This window comes from Apium graveolens, chromosome 4, assembly GCF_009905375.1.
Source record: "Apium graveolens cultivar Ventura chromosome 4, ASM990537v1, whole genome shotgun sequence".
NCBI classification, from domain to species: domain Eukaryota; kingdom Viridiplantae; phylum Streptophyta; class Magnoliopsida; order Apiales; family Apiaceae; genus Apium; species Apium graveolens.
The window spans coordinates 178,167,923-178,185,473 of NC_133650.1; positions in this window are offsets into that span (position 1 = coordinate 178,167,923).

Here is a 17,551-nt window from a genome sequence, read left to right on the forward strand (position 1 = left end):
TATGCTTGAGAAATAATCTTCTAGCAATCTCTTCATCAAATGTCTGAATCTTGGGATCCTTATAGTAGACAGTAGTCTCCCTTCGCTTAAGATTCAGAGTTTGTAAAAACTTTTGAGAGTCTTGACTTCCTCCTTGAATGAGAATATCAGAACTTGATATCAGATTTTGATTATCAGAACTTGCTTTCAGAACTTGAGCATTCACAGCTTCAGAACTTGTATTCTTCTGTGTAGAAGATTTGTTAGAATCAGAAATTAGTTTCTGTGAAGAAACTTTGCTGCTTTGCCCTTTACCTTGACCTTTGCCCTTGCTAGGATTTCCCTAGTCATCTTCTTTATCATCCTTCTTCTTCAGTGTTTGAATAGTAAAACATTTGGACTTAACTACCTTCTCCCCCTTTTTAGCATCATCTGATAGGAGTAGAGAGAGAAGAAGTTCCACTGAAGATTGGATTTCATTGAGTTGTGCTTGTTGAGAGGCTTGATTCTGCAGGACCTCATTCAGTTGGCCCTGTTGCTTTTCTTGAACTTTATCAATAGCCTCTACTTTTTCATGAATAGGTCTGATAAACCTGTTCTTGTCTAGTTTGAGCATCAGGTCCAGCTTATCAGCATTTTCCTGTAGTTTATCAACCTTGGCATGAGTAATGGAGTGTTGACCTTGAAGACTTTTAGTACTGAGAGCCGTGACTTTAAGTTGAGCTTTGAAGTCAGAATTTGTCAATAACTCATCAGCTTTTGCAATATGATCTGATAGAACTTTTGAACTTGGAATGAAATCGGATTCATTCCACTTCTTGGTCCATTCAACTCCTCTGTGAGTTTCCTCCCAAGGAACAGGAGCTTCTTGTTCAACATATTTCAACAGTTCCTCCTTTCCAAGAATTGGAGCTAGAGTGTTTACTGGAGCTGACTCTCCAGAACTTGCTAGAAACTCATCATCTGCTGACAACACAAAAGTGTGTGTGGCTGTAGGAGATTCTGGTGCAACTTCATCTATTTCCACATCCAGAATTAGTGTGGTAGGGACTTCAGCATTTAGTGGAGAAACATGTGGAGTTGTCACTTGTCCTTGTGGTGCTTCCAGAAACAAGACAGATGGAATGTTCAGTCTATGAATGTCAATTTCAGGATTTAATCCTGAATCTTCAAATGTAACAGTTTCTTTAATTGGAGAGACATGAGGTGTGATCACTGTATCTTGAACAGTGTCTTCAGCTTGAGGTGGAGGTGGCAAAGCTTCAATCACTATTGGTTCTGATGAGATCAGAGATTCCTGATCCCCTTCCTCAGCTTCTTTAGCATCCTCAGATTGAGGTTGTGCCATATGTCTTCCTGCTCTCATCTTCTTTGATCTGGACTTTAGTTGTGAAGGTGTTGCTTGAGCAGCATCAGAACTTGAAGTTCTTTTCCTTTTTAAAATTCCAGATCCCTCAGCTTCGGTCTGTTTATGAGGAGTTACCTCTTTCTGAAAAATTTCCTTTTTAGCTTCTATTTCTACAGGTTCTGATGTGAGAACCTGTGCCTGCTCATCTTCATCTGATTCATCCCTCAGAATTAGCCTTCTCTTTCTCCTTGGTGGGGATTGAGGAATAGATTTGGTCCTTTTGGTTTTGGACCTTGAGGATGTGTCAGATTTTACAACTGGCACTTTTTGAGAAGTACCAGAGGTTGGTTGAGAGGATTGTGCTGGTTGGAAATAGGTTCTGATGGTAGGCTGTTATTGAGTGTTGGAAGGAGATGGTTGAGTATTGGTAGGTTGTGTAGGTGCTGATGGTTGTGGTTGAGAGGATTGTGCAATATCAGGAAATTGGGTTGTATACGTGTTGGGGTCAGAGTTTACTAAGAACTGTTTTACTGATGTAGGAATTTGAAAGGGTCTTAGTATCTCTTTCTTATTATCCGTAGATAACAAGTCTGTGAAGGTCCTTTTAGCAAGTTTAAAAGGTTGAATTGTCTCACTAAAGTTTTGGGGCTTATCAGGACAACAAAAACTGTAAATGAGTTGACAAAATCTAGCAAAGTAAACATTATTTGGGTCCTCATTCATCCTATCCCCAATAAAACCCAAAATAGCAGTAGCATAATAAAAGTGATTTTGATTTAGAAATGCATCCCTATTTGCTGACTCAGAATTGGAATAACATCAAAGTTGGAGCATTTGTTGGCCAAAGCTCTGGTGATGCAGTCAAAGAAGTAGCTCCACTCCCTTCTAATGTATGGCCTCTTCAGTTGTCCCAGCTTGGACAGACTTTTCTCATAGACAAGATTGGCCATCATACCTTGTAGAAGTGGCTCCTCAATCTGAGCATTGAAAGTGCAATTTTCTGGCAAGTATAGAGCTTGTCGAACAGTTGACAAGTTAACTAGATGTTCATATTCCCCTGTTGTGAAGATAATGCTTGGGGACCCATTTTCACCACCATCATCATAAACAACAGTCCTCCAAAACTCCAGTATTTGTGTTCCTGAGAGTAATTGTGGTTGGGTCAAAGCATACCCAATCTCACTGTTAGCCAGAAAATCTTGAATAAAATACAGATCTGATGGAGCATCATCCTTGCTGAGAATAGCCATGTAGTTATTGAGGACGAACTTGGCTCCATTAAAGATGATATTCTTGGGTGCCATTTCTCTAAGAGATTAAGTGAAAAGTTGTGTGTACGAAAGGTGTTTGATAAAATGCCTGTAAGAAATAGCTTCAGAGAATATTAGAGAGTGAGAGGGAATAAGAGAGATTAGAAAATAAGAATAGTAGGTAAAAGATTGTAAAGCAGAACAGACTTTTTACACCTGGCAGCATGGAAACAGTCAAAACAGTAATGAGTGGACACGGTAAACGTGCAGTAATTATTGCTCACATGCTATTACCAAAACAAACACGCAACCCATTAACCAAATGATTATCACTATTTTTATCTCACTTAATCATTTTCTGATAAAAATGACTGTTATAGTAAATACCAAAAATAAGTCAAGTAATTAATTAATGCCACGTAAGCATCAGAGTTTCCATCAGGATTTGCATCAGAACTTGACTATTATCAGAATTTAACGGTCATCAGAACATGGCTTCTGTACTCAAAAAGTGAATGACTGTTTTTGTGATTCTTCACATAAATACTGACTGGTTTCTTCAGATTTTAATCATCAGAACTTTCATCAGAACTTGTCCTCAGAATTTATACAAATAATACTTAACTGTTTGTCAGAAACAACTTAATCACCACAGTAATTTTCATCATTCATATGGAGTGAGAGTGTGTGCATTTGCAAATGATCAGATAAAGATTAAAGTCTGATAAACTTCAGATATCTTAGAAATAAGGCATAACTAAGAAAAATGCTTAAAATTTGTCTTTAATTTTGAAGTCTACTATAGAATAAATTTATGCAAGAGTCCAACTCAACTGTTTGTGCTCATTTTATGCATCTTTTGACATTCTTTTTACAGTGGCTTCTCAGTATAAATGAGTCACATTTGCTATCAGAATTTATGCTGTTATCAGAATATTTCTCCAGTAATCAGAGAATGTGAAAAGTCACCAAGAAAAATTTATTTGCTTTTCTGATGCATATAACTTAATATCAACAATGCACTTGGGTCTTCCCTTTCACATATTTACTCTAGATCTCAAAGGAGTACCTGACTTTAATTTTTCTTTTCTTTTGTTTTCTTCAGATAAGTGAGGCTTATCAAGAATGTAGTTCATCCTTAAGATTTACTGACATCAGAATTTGACAGATAAGAAATAATAATCTAGTTTGTGACTTAGTAAAAAGATACAAGAAGTAAATTTGACTAAGATCAAAATCAGCGTTTGCTTGTGTTATGGATTTCCACATAAACAACTAATTCAAACATGAGATACCTAGTTTGTTAAAGACTACTAAGTCAGCATCTAGCAAAGTAATCCTCATTAGATTGAATAGTCACAGAAGATTCAAAACATTATCAGAGTATATAGAATCACATCAGATAACAATCAGTATTTAATATGATACATTTTAAGTACAGATTATATTGAGATAAGACAATCTGTAAACACTGATCATAAAGTCTGATGCATGAGAACAAAAACTAAACAGATTTTAAGAAAGAACCTGAAACCATTCCAAGTTCATTTACTAGTCTTGTAAAAGTAGCTTCACATAGTGGTTTTGTGAAGATATCTGCTAGTTGTTGATCTGTTGGGACAAAATGCAATTCCACTGTACCTTTCATCACATGTTCCCTTATGAAATGGTACCTAATGCTGATGTGCTTTGTCATTGAGTGTTGAACTGGATTACATGTCATAGCAATAGCACTCTGATTATCATAGTACATGGGTATTCTAGTATATTCTAACCCATAGTCCAGTAACTGATTCTTCATCCAAAGAATCTGTGCACAACAGCTTCCTGCAGCAATATATTCTGCTTCTGCAGTTGATGTGGAAATTAATTTATGTTTCTTGCTAAACCAAGAAACCAATCTGCCTCCAAGAAATTGACAGCTTCCACTAGTGCTTTTCCTGTCTATTTTGCATCCTGCAAAATTTGCATATGAGTAACCTATTAGCTTAAAATCTGATTCCCTAGGATACCACATCTCTAGATCAGATGTACCCTTGAGGTACTTGAAAATTCTTTTCACAGCTATTAGATGAGGTTCTCTTGGATCAGCCTGAAATCTTGCACAAAGACAGGTAGCATATATGATATCATGTCTACTTGCAGTTAGATAGAGTAAAGAGCCAATCATACCTCTGTAGTTAGTAATATCTACTGATGCTCCAGTATCTTTATTTAACTTGGTTGCAGTGGCCATGGGACTGGATGCAGTTGAACAGTCTTGCATTCCAAATTTCTTGAGTAAATTTCTAGTGTACTTGGATTGATTTATGAAAGTACCTTCTTCAGTTTGCTTGACTTGAAGTCCCAGAAAATAGCTCAACTCTCCTATCATACTCATTTGATATCTTGACTGCATTAACTTAGAAAATCTTTCACAAAGTTTTGTATTTGTAGAGCCAAAGATGATATCATCAACATATATATGTACCAAAAATAAGTCCTTTTCATGGTTGAGGTAGAACAAAGTTTTATCAATTGTGCCTCTGGTAAATCCACTTTCCAGAAGGAATTAAGCTAAAGTCTCATACCATGCTCTTGGAGCTTGCTTAAGGCCATAAAGTGTTTTGTCAAGCCTGTAGACATGATTTGAAAATTTTGGATCTACAAAGCCTGGAGGTTGTTCAACATATACCTCTTCTTCTAATTCTACATTGAGAAAAGCACTTTTCACATCCATTTGAAAGACTTTAAACTTCTTGTGAGAAGCATAAACCAAAAAGATTCTTATGGCTTCCAATCTAGCAACTGGAGCAAATATTTCATCATAGTCAATACCCTACTGTTGAGAGTAACATTTAGCAACCAGCCTTGCTTTGTTTCTTGTAATTATGCCATCACTGTCAGTTTTGTTTCTGAACACCCATTTTGTGCCAACAATTGATATTCTCTTTGGTCTAGGCACTAGGGTTCAGACTTTATTTCTTTCAAATTCATTTAACTCATCCTGCATTGCTTGCACCCAATCGGCATCTTGAAGAGCTTCTTCCACTTTCTTTGGTTCAGTCTGAGATAGAAAGGAATGATAGAGACATTCATTTGATGTTGTTGTTCTAGTTCTGACACCTGCTTCAGGATCTCCAATTATTAAGTCAGGTGTATGTGATTTAGTCCACTTACTTGCAGATGGAAGTTGATCTCTAGAACTGGATCCTCCCTCAGCATTTTCTGATGCTGTCTCCATCAGCATTTTCTGATGCTCCCCCTGAAGTTATGCTCTCTGAAATTTTAGAATTTGAGTTGGATCCTTCAGGAATTGAAGAATCAGAGTTTCCAGAGTTATCAGAATTTGGCTCATCAGAACTTGAAGAGCCAGTTACTGGTTCTGATGCTTCTTGAGAATCTTGATATGTGGTATGATCAACAGCTTGCTCCCCTTTGAACAGGTGCATTTACCTTTGGAGTAGTTACCACAGTTTCAATGACATCGGAAATTAACCCGTCAGAACTTACAGGATCAGGATTTAGGTCATCAGAATTTACAGAATCAGAATTTACATCTTCATTTTCAAATCTCAGCTAATCATGATCATTGAAATCTTCAAGTCCAGTAATATTTTTATCATCAAAAGATACATTGATAGATTCCATGACAACCCTTGATCTTAAATGGTAGACTCTGAAGGCTTTTGTGGAAAGTGGATATCCAACAAAAATTCCTTCATCAGCTTTTGGATCAAATTTTGACAGCTGTTCAGGATGAGTCTTAAGAACAAAACACTTACATCCAAATACATGAAAGTATTTCGGATTTGGCATCTTTTTCTTCACCATCCTATATAGTATTTTTCCATGCTTGTTTATGAGTGTAGCATTCTATGTAAAACTCTTTCTTTCTACAACTCCATTCTGCTGTGTAGTTCCAGGTGCAGAAAATTCATGCTTTATTCCATGCTCTTTGCAGAACTCTTCCATGATTGAATTCTTGAATTCAATGCCATTATCACTTCTTATTATTTTAACAGAATCTTTGACCAACTTATCCAGCTGTCTGACATGATCAGTTAGAGTAGATGCAGTTTCATTCTTCTTGTGAGAAATACACCCAAGTGTATCTTATGAACTCATCTACTATAACCATAGCATATTTCTTCTTTGCAATGGACATGACATTGACTGGACCAAATAGATCAACATGCAGTAAGTGATAAGGCTCAAGAATTGAGGATTCAGTTTTGCTCTTGAATGAAGATTTTCTTTATTTTTCCTTTTGACATGAATCACAAAGACCATCAGGAGCAAATATTGATTTTGGCAGTCCTCTCACAAGATCTTTCTTTACTAGTTCATTTATGTTGTTGAAATTTAAATGAGAGAGTCTCTTGTGCCAATTCCAGCTTTCTTCAATTGATGCTATGCTTAACAGACAGATTGCAGAACCATCAGAGTTTGTTGAAAGTATGGCTTCATATATGTTACCATGTCTGTAACCTTTCAGAACCACTTTGCCTGTAGAATTACTTACAACTTCACAGTGTTCTTCAAAGAAATCCACATGATAACCTCTGTCACAGATTTGACTCACAATTAGAAGATTGTGTTTATGTCATGAGACAAGATCTACTGTTTCAATTATGACATTCCCAAGATTGATATTGCCATATCCCAGAGTCTTTCCCATGTTGCCATCTCCATAAGAAACTCTTGGGCCAGCTTTCTCCACAAAGTCTGATAGCAGGGCTTTATTTCCAGTCATATGTCTTGAACATCCACTGTCCAGAACTAGGATGTTTTTCCTGTTGCCCTACAATCACAAAGACCACTATTGGTTAGTTTTAAGGACCCAGAATTGCTTGGATCCTTTGGCCTTTTTAAGTTTGTTAGCATTTGCAGCGGATTTCGTTTCAGAGTTTATGCTAACATGCTTTTTATCAGACTTTATATTAGACTTTGCATCAGAATTTACACTAGAAGGAATTACACTAACTTTCTTTAAAGAAGGTTTTATTTGATAATAATTATAGTACAAACTATGATATTCCTTACAAGTAGAAATGGTATGCCATAAACTACCACAATGAAAATAAGTATTTTATGGTTTAAGCCTAACAGACTGACTCTTAACTCCTGATTTAGAAGGTAAAGAGTTTATATCTTTATTTTTCCTGCAAAAAGAAGCAAGATGGTTAGAGTTTCCACAATTATAGCATTTCTTTCTAGGATCATTAGGAACAGGCATATAATTATTGCTTTTATTCACACCTTCCTTTCCATTCCTATTTTTCCTAGCTTTCTTTACCTTGTTCACATTTCTAATCTCTTTCAGCTTATGTTTAAGCTGCTTCTTGGTCATTAAACCTATGTTTACTGAAGCTGGTTTGTCCTGTTTTAATTTGTCAGAAGTTGACTTTTCTTTGACTTCTGTCTTAGAGTCTTTCATCTTTTTAGAATCAGACACAACAGTTTTTGCTACAAATTTAACAGGATTAATTTTAGGCTTTTCAGCTTTCTTGGTAAAGTTTGGTTTAGATGACACAGTTTCCTTTTCTTCTTTATCATCTAGGTAACCTAGTCCTTCTTTCCAATTTCCATTTTTTAAGATTTTCTGAGTTGTTCTTCCAGAGTTAGTCCAAGTTTTGATAATCTCTTTTTCCTTTTCCAGTTCAGATTTAAGAGATTTATTCAGTTTTAGCACTTCATCTCTAACATACAAAGCTTCATCTCTTTCTTTCTGAGTTTGATGAAATATAACTAACTCTTTTTCTAAGTAGTCATTTCTGTTTCTAAGAGCAAGACTTTCAGATGTTAATCTTTCATTTGTTAAAGTCTGATCTCTAAAACTAATGAACATGGTTTTAAGATATAATCTTAGCTCAAAAAAATCATCAGTATGAAAAGCAAGAGTTCAATGAGGTACCTTCAATTCAGCAGCATCAGAACTGCTATCAGCATTTGCCATTAAGGCATAGTTCACCTCATCCTCAGAATCTGAAATGTCTGCCCAGTTCTTCTTCTTTGTGATAAGTGCCTGGCCTTTATCACCTTTTCCTTTCTTGCAGTCAGGAGAGATGTGGCCTCTTTCACCACAATTGTAGCATTTGAAATTTGAGTTATCTCCTCTGTCAGACTTTCCTCCTTTGCCTTCAGACTTTCTGAACCCTTTTTTTTCAAAATTTCCACCATTTCTGGAAAACTTCTTGCCCTTTCTGAAGTTCTTGTAGCTATCTTTGTGATACCCTTCATCATAAGAGCACACAGTTGCATCATCTCTGCATCAACATCCACTTCAGATAAACTTTCAGGTTCTGAATCATCATCATCAGAATCTGACGACTCTAAATCAGACTGTATGATGAGAGCCTTTCCTTTGCCCCTCTTTGAGACAACCACTTTAGGAGATTCCTCCTCAGCTTTAAGAGCAACTGTCTTTGACTTTCTTCCATGCCTTTTGTAACACCCCAAAATCCGGGGTCGGGGATCCGGGTTGTCACGAGTTCCATTTCCCTTAATAACACCCAATCTTAATAAACAACCAACTACTGCGTACTGTGACCCCACAATAAACACACACACCACAAGTTATAGTCTCAGAGACGAACATCCAAAAATAACACAGTCATTTTATTCCAAAATTATAAGCCATTACACCTCAAAAGGGTTTCCGAATAAATTTACATTTTCTTTGCCATTATTACAATTTATAAATATACATAAGTCTGGTACATCAAAAGTTGAAAGCCTAGCCTATTGGTAGTTCCTACCTCAGCTACAGCGACATCAACGCCTATAGGAAACTGCGGAACGTTTCCTATCCACTCACGAATTGGGAGCTTGGTCCTGTTCATCTTGTCTATCTGATGTTGTGTGATGAAAGAAGAAAGTAAGGGTGAGCAACAAGCCCACCGAAATAATATGCATAATAATTTACAATATATGAGCATTCTCATAAAACTCAAGAAAGTCTTGGTTAAGAAGAAATGAACCAAGTTGATATCTTAACGCGACCAAGTCGCAAAATATTCAGTATATACATATATACTTTTCAAAATCTTTGAAATACTCTACCATGTATAATATACATAGAGTTCCAGTTTATAACTGTATAAAAATATCGTTGCAAGGTGATCTCATATATCTACCCTTGTCTCAACATTTTTCTGAAAATCTTTGACATGCATAAGATAATCATTTACTAGATATAAGTTTAAAAGATGAAGTTACAAGATACACCAATATACTTATATCTTTTCCGAATAATACTTGAACTACCATCGTTCAAGTTATAATTAGTTTCAAAAGTTCATCACATAGATGAGCCTACAAGATAAGATTTGAATAGATTCAATCTTTGAAATATCATTGAATGAAATGAAGTTACGAGATACTTCATTAAGTCCCGATATATATATATACATTCATATATATATATATCTCCCATACATTTCCTGAAAACCTCTGTCATGTAAAGTATGAACAGAGTTGCAATATCCAATGAATTTGGAAAGAAAAGAATTTTGGCATAAACCCAATATCTTGCTGATCAGGCAAAGATACCAATAAGTAACCTTTTCTACTAGTAGATGGATGAATCCCCCACCGGTCATCACCCTGGCCTCATTAGGACCTTGTGCTGGACCGCCACCCAGCCTCTTACGCGTTGATGGACTTCCACCCAGCCACTTACACTTTGATAGACCGTACCCCGGCCTGTCGCTTATGCCGACTCAATTAGATGGGCTTACTTCCCGAACGTTGGGTAAGTAATCAATTCATTTGTCAAAACAACAACCTCGTTGAAAATATAAAATACACCACAGAGCCGGATCCCTCAGGTTTTGAGCAAGTATTTAAATCCCCTTCGAAAGGAGGATCTTAAATATAAAAATGAGTTTTGGGATCCGCCCTAACTTTTAAAAATCATTTTGAAGACTCGAAAACATTTTTAAGAATGTTTGGAGTAATGCTGATTTAATAAAATAAATCAGTCCCAATATATTTAGAAAATATCTGAATATTATTATTTAAATAATATTACCATAAAGAATAATCTTTATAAAAATAATTGAAGTAGAAGTTTTAAAACTCATACTTGAAATGAATATTAATAACCAAAGATATACTTAAACGAAAGTATGATCTTTATTTGAATAATCGAAAATAAGTTTGATTATCGAAATATTATTCTTTAATAAAATAAAGAATATTATTTAGTAAATCAGCGGAGTCATAAGTTCTCGAATGAATATTCAAAATAATATTCATTAAATCGAATAAACAGAGTCGTAAGTCCTCGAATGAATATTCAAAATAATATTCATTAAAAAAATAAACTGATTCATAAGTCGTCGAATGAATATTCAAAGTAAAATTCATTAAATAAAATAAACGGAGTCATAAGTCCTCGAATGAATATTCAAAATAATATTCATTAAATAAAATAAACGGAGTCATAAGTCCTCGAATGAATATTCAAAGTAATATTCATTAAATAAAATAAACGGAGTCATAAGTCCTCGAATGAATATTCAAAATAATATTCATTAAATAAAATAAAGTTATCGAATAAACCTTATTCGATTAATAGTTTTGAAAACTATATCTATATATATATATAAATATATATAATATACTCGGGAACATCGACTCCCGGTTTTAGAAAATATCCACCTTTGGGTCCCCTATACTAAGAGTATACGCAACTACTGCTTATCTCTAGCATAGTTATTATGCAACTACAAGCATTGGAATCAACAGATAGATATCAAGATTACGAAACAGACATCCATATATCCCATATCAGCATGCTTCAATATATCACAAGATTTGCTAATTAACCATCATGCATCTATCACAAGATAATGCATATACATATATATATCACAACAACAGTATAACGGGTAGAAAACTTGCCTGAGCGACTGGGGGTGGTAAAAGTCCTGGGATGAGTCTGGTAACCTATAAACATCATATAAGTTGGAATTAAACCAAATCCGCTTAAGAATCTATACTTTAACCAATTAGACCATAACGTTCGCTTTTGCGCTTAACGATTCACTTAAGTCGCTCGAGTACCCTCGTCTCCATCATTTTTAATAAATTAACCATTAAGAGTTTTAAGGAGATTCTTTCGCGAGTACCCTACCAAATGTCTAACCCACTTTACATAATTGTTTAATATTCCAATTAGTCATTTAAGGGCCTTAACCAATGTTTCAAAGTATGGCGAGGGGTAATGGTTTGTTCGCGAAACGCCGTTACTTAAAACGGTCGTTTCTCCTAAACCGTACATCGGATTCAAGCGAACCACATATCAAAACGAATCTTGTAACATGAACTATCTAAACATGGTAATGGTCAGTTCATGGAAGTGAGTTTTCTGGTGCAAAAGTTAAGCACAAAACAGTCTAAGGTAAATCGGGCATTATGACGGCTATGTTTACGCGATTACCAAAGTTTAAACTACTCCAATCAACCACAAATCAACCCATAACCACCAATACCACCAAAATTCATCCAAACCTTACTAACTCAGTCCATAACCTCATGATTTTTCCAACTTATTCAATCTCAAACAAGAGATACTAACTATACTTAAGGTTCATCAACCAACAACCAAGATTTATAACCCAAAATCATTATAATTCCAACCAAACTCTAAACATACAAAAATCATGCTCTCATGAACTGTAACAAACAAAACCAAACCTAATACTCAAAGTAAAGTTAGGGTTTGTAGGGGTTATACCTTCCTTGGAGTGAATAGAGTAGCTAGGAAGCCTTAAGAAGCCTTGAGATAGCTTAGGAATGCTTGGATCTTAAAGGAAATCAAAGAAAATAAAGTTAGAAATCTTGAAAACACTATTCATCATCTTCTTCCTTGATTTATTGGAAGATATTCATGAAGAAATAGAAGCTTAAACTCCTAGGATATGCTTATCTAATCATAAGGGACCTTGGGTAATTACCTTGCAAATTAACAAAGCTTGGATCTTGATTTTTGAAATCTTTATTCTTGAAAATAGTGAAGAAGCCGAGATCAATGTTCTTGGGAGGGTTTGTTATTTGTTGAATGTATTTGTGGTGGAAAAATAAAGTGAATGGGATATTTGGATAATTTGTTGGTTGATTAAAGTGAGTGGAGTATGACTAAGCATGACATCATCCTAGTGACTTCATCTTTTGCCACTTGTCATCACTTGGTGGTGGAAGCATCTTCTTATGCTAATCCTTGCTTAATTGCTTGATTATCATACATAATCCTTGAACTAATCTCTCTTGCATTACTTGTCGTTTAATTGTTTTACGACTCGTTTATCGTTTGTTCTTGCTAATCGTTTGAGGGATCATATCCGGGATCTTATTACTTGGGTTCCCCTAAACCTTTCTCAATATATTATATTTCTTTTATGATCCTCTCTTATAATCCTTGAATTTAAATCCTTTTAATCATGTTACCTTATACTCAATTCTTTCGGTATCTGGTGGATTTTTCGGGAAAAATCAAAGTGTTCGAATTTGGATTCTGACGATCTTTACATACACTTATATACCATATGGAGTACTAATAAGATCTCAGAATATCAATAAAAGAACTGCTACATTATGTGGCATGAAAGTTTTCTTATTCAGCATAATCAGCAAATTCACTATTCATAAGGTTTACAAAAAGTCCAAAATTTTTGGGGTTATTACAGTCTCCCCTCCTTAAAAGGATTCCGTCCCGGAATCAGATAGAAAATGAATAGAGATACTTTCTTAGCGGTGCACTTTCTAACTCTCAAGTCAATATTCCCACATTGTGGTTCTGCCACAAACCCTGACTAGCATGATAATCCTTCTTCTAAGCACTTGTCCCTTTTTGATCTATAACCCTTCCTGGTTGCTCCATATAGGTTACGTCTGGTTGCATGTCTATACGCTCATATGCCCCTATATGTCTGGTACATGGGACACGTTAAGAACTTGCTACAGGTTCGGGGTAGGGCTAGCTCATATGCTAACTTCCCAATACGACTTAATATATCCAAGGGTCCAACAATTCGTGGGCTTAGCTTTCCTTTCTTTCCGAACCACATCCATCCTTTCCAAGGGAATACCTATAACAGCACTAGGTCCCCTACTTCCTATTCTTTATCCTTTCGTGTCAAATCATCATACTTCTTATGTCCATCTTGGGCTACTACCAGCCGTCCTCTGATTAGATCTATTATATCCTTGGTTCTTTGGACTACTGCGGGTCTGAGCATCTTGCGCTCTACAACTTCATCCTAACATAAGGGAGATCGACATTGTCTTCCCTCAAGGATCTCATAAGCCGATACCTCGATACTAACATACGATCGATTATCGTAAGAAAACTCAATATGCGTTAAGTGATCATTCCAAATTCTTTCAAGTCTATTACACAGACTATCATCATAGCTTCTAGCATTATAGCTTTTGTTTCTCAATACCCACTCTTTTCTAGTTCGTAATCGTTACTATCTTCCCTACAGAATATTATTCTAGATATACCTTTACTCGCTAAAGTTTTATAACCTTTTAATAATTGTGTCAACCTTAGTATCACGAACGCGTTAGATTCGGAATACCACCGCATTGATACTACTTCCTTTCTAGCTGCTTCCATCTTCGAAAGCTTGATCCATCGTATAGAAGTAAAAGAATTTATTAAGAGATCACTATGATCATGAACACTTGTTCTATTGCATAGTTAATACAGAAGGTGGCCAGCCTTTAGTACTTGACAAGCAATTAAACAACATGTGGTATCCTACTAGGCTTCTACCACACAGATAGATAGTCATTCGGCAATACCTCCCCTTCTGGAAGGGTTGTTCTTCTCAGATTACATGCAATGAAAAGAAGAGAAAAGAATGAATTGAAGAGAATTGTATATATGTAAAAAATTTACTGCCACAAAATATCTGGCTTGGAATCTACCTCTGAACTATAGAGGTTTGTCATAGGAGAACAAAACATATACGTATATATCTCAACATCAAGTATTATAGCATCGTAATTCATGTTCCTGAATCTTTCACTATTCCATTCATCATTATATGGACCCATGCTCTTGCTCGAGCTTATAAACAATCACCGTTGAAACTCCCTCGGCAGCGAAAATCGAATCTCGGATTTCATTCTAGACATCATAGTTACTAGAATCCGTTGCTATACCGCAACCTTCTTCGTATAGTAATACTACTCTTTATCAATAAGAAGGAATAAATATATAATAGGTGAATGTTCGGCTTAGTTGGTCTACCAATAATAACTTATACATCACCACAACCCGATTAGTGGTACTCAATCTCAACATCCATTCCTATACAACTCTCACGGTTGTTATCGCCTCATTATTCAAGGAATCGTTAATGCATTACTATAGTCCACCACAGACCTACTATAGTAATTCGTTTTCCTTGGATCTTAATAGTTATTCATACGGAGTCCATTCCTGTCGTACCGAATCTTCTAGAGAGGAAACATAATCGCCATTCCATGATTCATGAAGAACACTCCTGAACTTGGCGTACATATGACATGAAGCAGATAAAATTGCAGAAGAGTTTCAATAAAAGCAACGATAGCAGATTAATACCATTCTTAATCATATGTCTATATTAGGAGACATGAAGCTCAAAGGTTCATTTAGTCCTTTTTGAAACATGGTCCTGGCCTATCTCAAGATAGTACCTTCTAAGATAGATAGCCCGCTCATGGCGATTACATGAATTATACCTTTACCAAACTACTATCACGGTTGAGTATCGCACAATCATCAGAAGGAATGTCAATCTTTCAAACCATAATACAATCTTCACGGCTTTAACCGTCATCACTGTATTCCTCTGGCATGAGCACCTATAATTGTCCTCTTACACTTAAAGTGTCGGCCACCTCTTTGGCCTTTCCTGATAGTAAAATTTCCTTATAATCAATGTCATTTTAACCACCTCCAACTAAATTTTCTACCTCATTTCAAATCACTGCTTATGTGAAAATGCTCTTCCTTAAGCTTTGGTGAGGAAAAAAAAGATATCACCATTTTTCCATAAGTTATTGTCTCGGTCTTTAGAGGTTAACATTGTCACGACTGACTCTCGATCATACTTAGGTCATCTCTTATCTTGGGTCCTTCTTGTTTTCACCATTCTTGACCTTCATTGGGTTCAATCTATACTTTTTCATGGTTTAACATGTGCCCCATTTGGCATTATTATTATTGCGTTATATTTTTTATCAAAATTTCTATTCTTGAGAACTTTGAATATTACCTTTCTCCTTGTAAAACCTCTAAGGTTATCCTTAAATCCTTCATCAGGTACACCCTAGGCACATGGCATATCAAGATACCATTTATTAATACCAGAATCATTGTCTATATACTTCTGAAAAATTTCTCCACTGATCCTTAAAGGTTGTTGTTACCTTAATCCTTTCCAATTCATACTGTCAAAACTCATACTATCCCTATAAAGGGTGAAATGCCAACCTTTATGCATTCCCCTAGGATTCATTTTAAGTTACCGATGTTCTATCCTTAATTCCACCTTTAAAAAGGTACATGCATCCTTCCATGGATAAATCAAGTCATATATCCCTGATAAGGGTGTCTTATTCAATCATTCCCACCTCGATAGTATATGCCTACTTTCACGATAACATCTGTATTCAAAATGAGGTCAATCAATATGGCCTCCAAAAGATAACAACGGTTATTCACTTTTCTTGCCTGATTCAGTAATGATAATAGGGATGTTCTGGAAGATATTGGGCGTGTTCAACATGAACTTCTTCTTAATAATTCCTCATTTACTTTTGTTGTTTATCTCAACAGTCATCTCAATGTTGGGATATCTTTCATACCTGGCGTCTCCCTTTCTGGGTATCAAGCCACATGTGTTACTTACACTTCACATTCTTGAAGGTCGCTTCCTTCATCCAATTCTCCTAATTTCTTATTTTCTTGTCTCCTCAGTCTATCCGTGTCTCATTATTTATCCTTCGAACTATCTCAAGGTTTCCTCGAATCCTCCCAACTTACAAGGGATAAAATATATGTATCTCTTATGCCTTCAACCATCAATTTTAACTCATGGTGAATCACCCTCATCCTGACGATTACATACTTTTCTATTTCTATTGCTACGAGTCTTTAGGATTTCCTCATACCCAACTCCCTTATCATTCCTCAAACTCTATTGTCTTTATTTTCCTCTCAACTTCAGTTTCTTTTTATTTTCTTTTCTATTACAATCATTTCACGAACCCACTAATCATTGACTTCAAATATCCCGTCGTTCTGGGATTCTTATCATCAGAACGAATCTTGACAACTTTTATAACTTAGCTTCATAATTCATCATACTCGTCCGCCTTTGTTCTGGCTCTAAAGCTTTTACATTATCTCCATAACCTTGGGAATTACTTTCCCGAAAACAATTGACTGAACTTTAATCAGTTTATTCTAACCTCTGGCTTTGTGCCTCTCTTGGTCTTTCACCAGCGGGTGGCCTCTCTCTTAGGAGGGTAAGTGACAAAAACAGTCTTTTGTGATTCGTCAATCATTTAGATTCTCAAATGATTCCTATATTTCCTTTAGCCAGGCTCTTGCCTCGACTGGGTCAGCTTGTTCCTTGGAACTCTGAGAGCTTAGCTACTTAAAGGTCCTGAAAGAATTTCACACCACATTATTTCCTCAGGGTGGTGTTTGGGGGTAAAAGTATTAGTTTTGTTTAGGCAGGTCCATGAATTGCCTCATAGGAGTACCGTCTTGGTGCTCCCTTCCTTGCTCGAGTTCCGTTTTCTCAGTCTAAATATTTCTTCCTGCTCCCCATAATCGGGGTCATCTTACATTTTAAAATCCTCATTTTCCACTTCATTACGTTCTGGGTTCCTTACATCTTAATTGCGACATCCCTGATTATCACATTCAGGGTTTGCCCCAAATCTTATTCTTCGTGGGGGCATAATGCTTGGAAAAATTCTG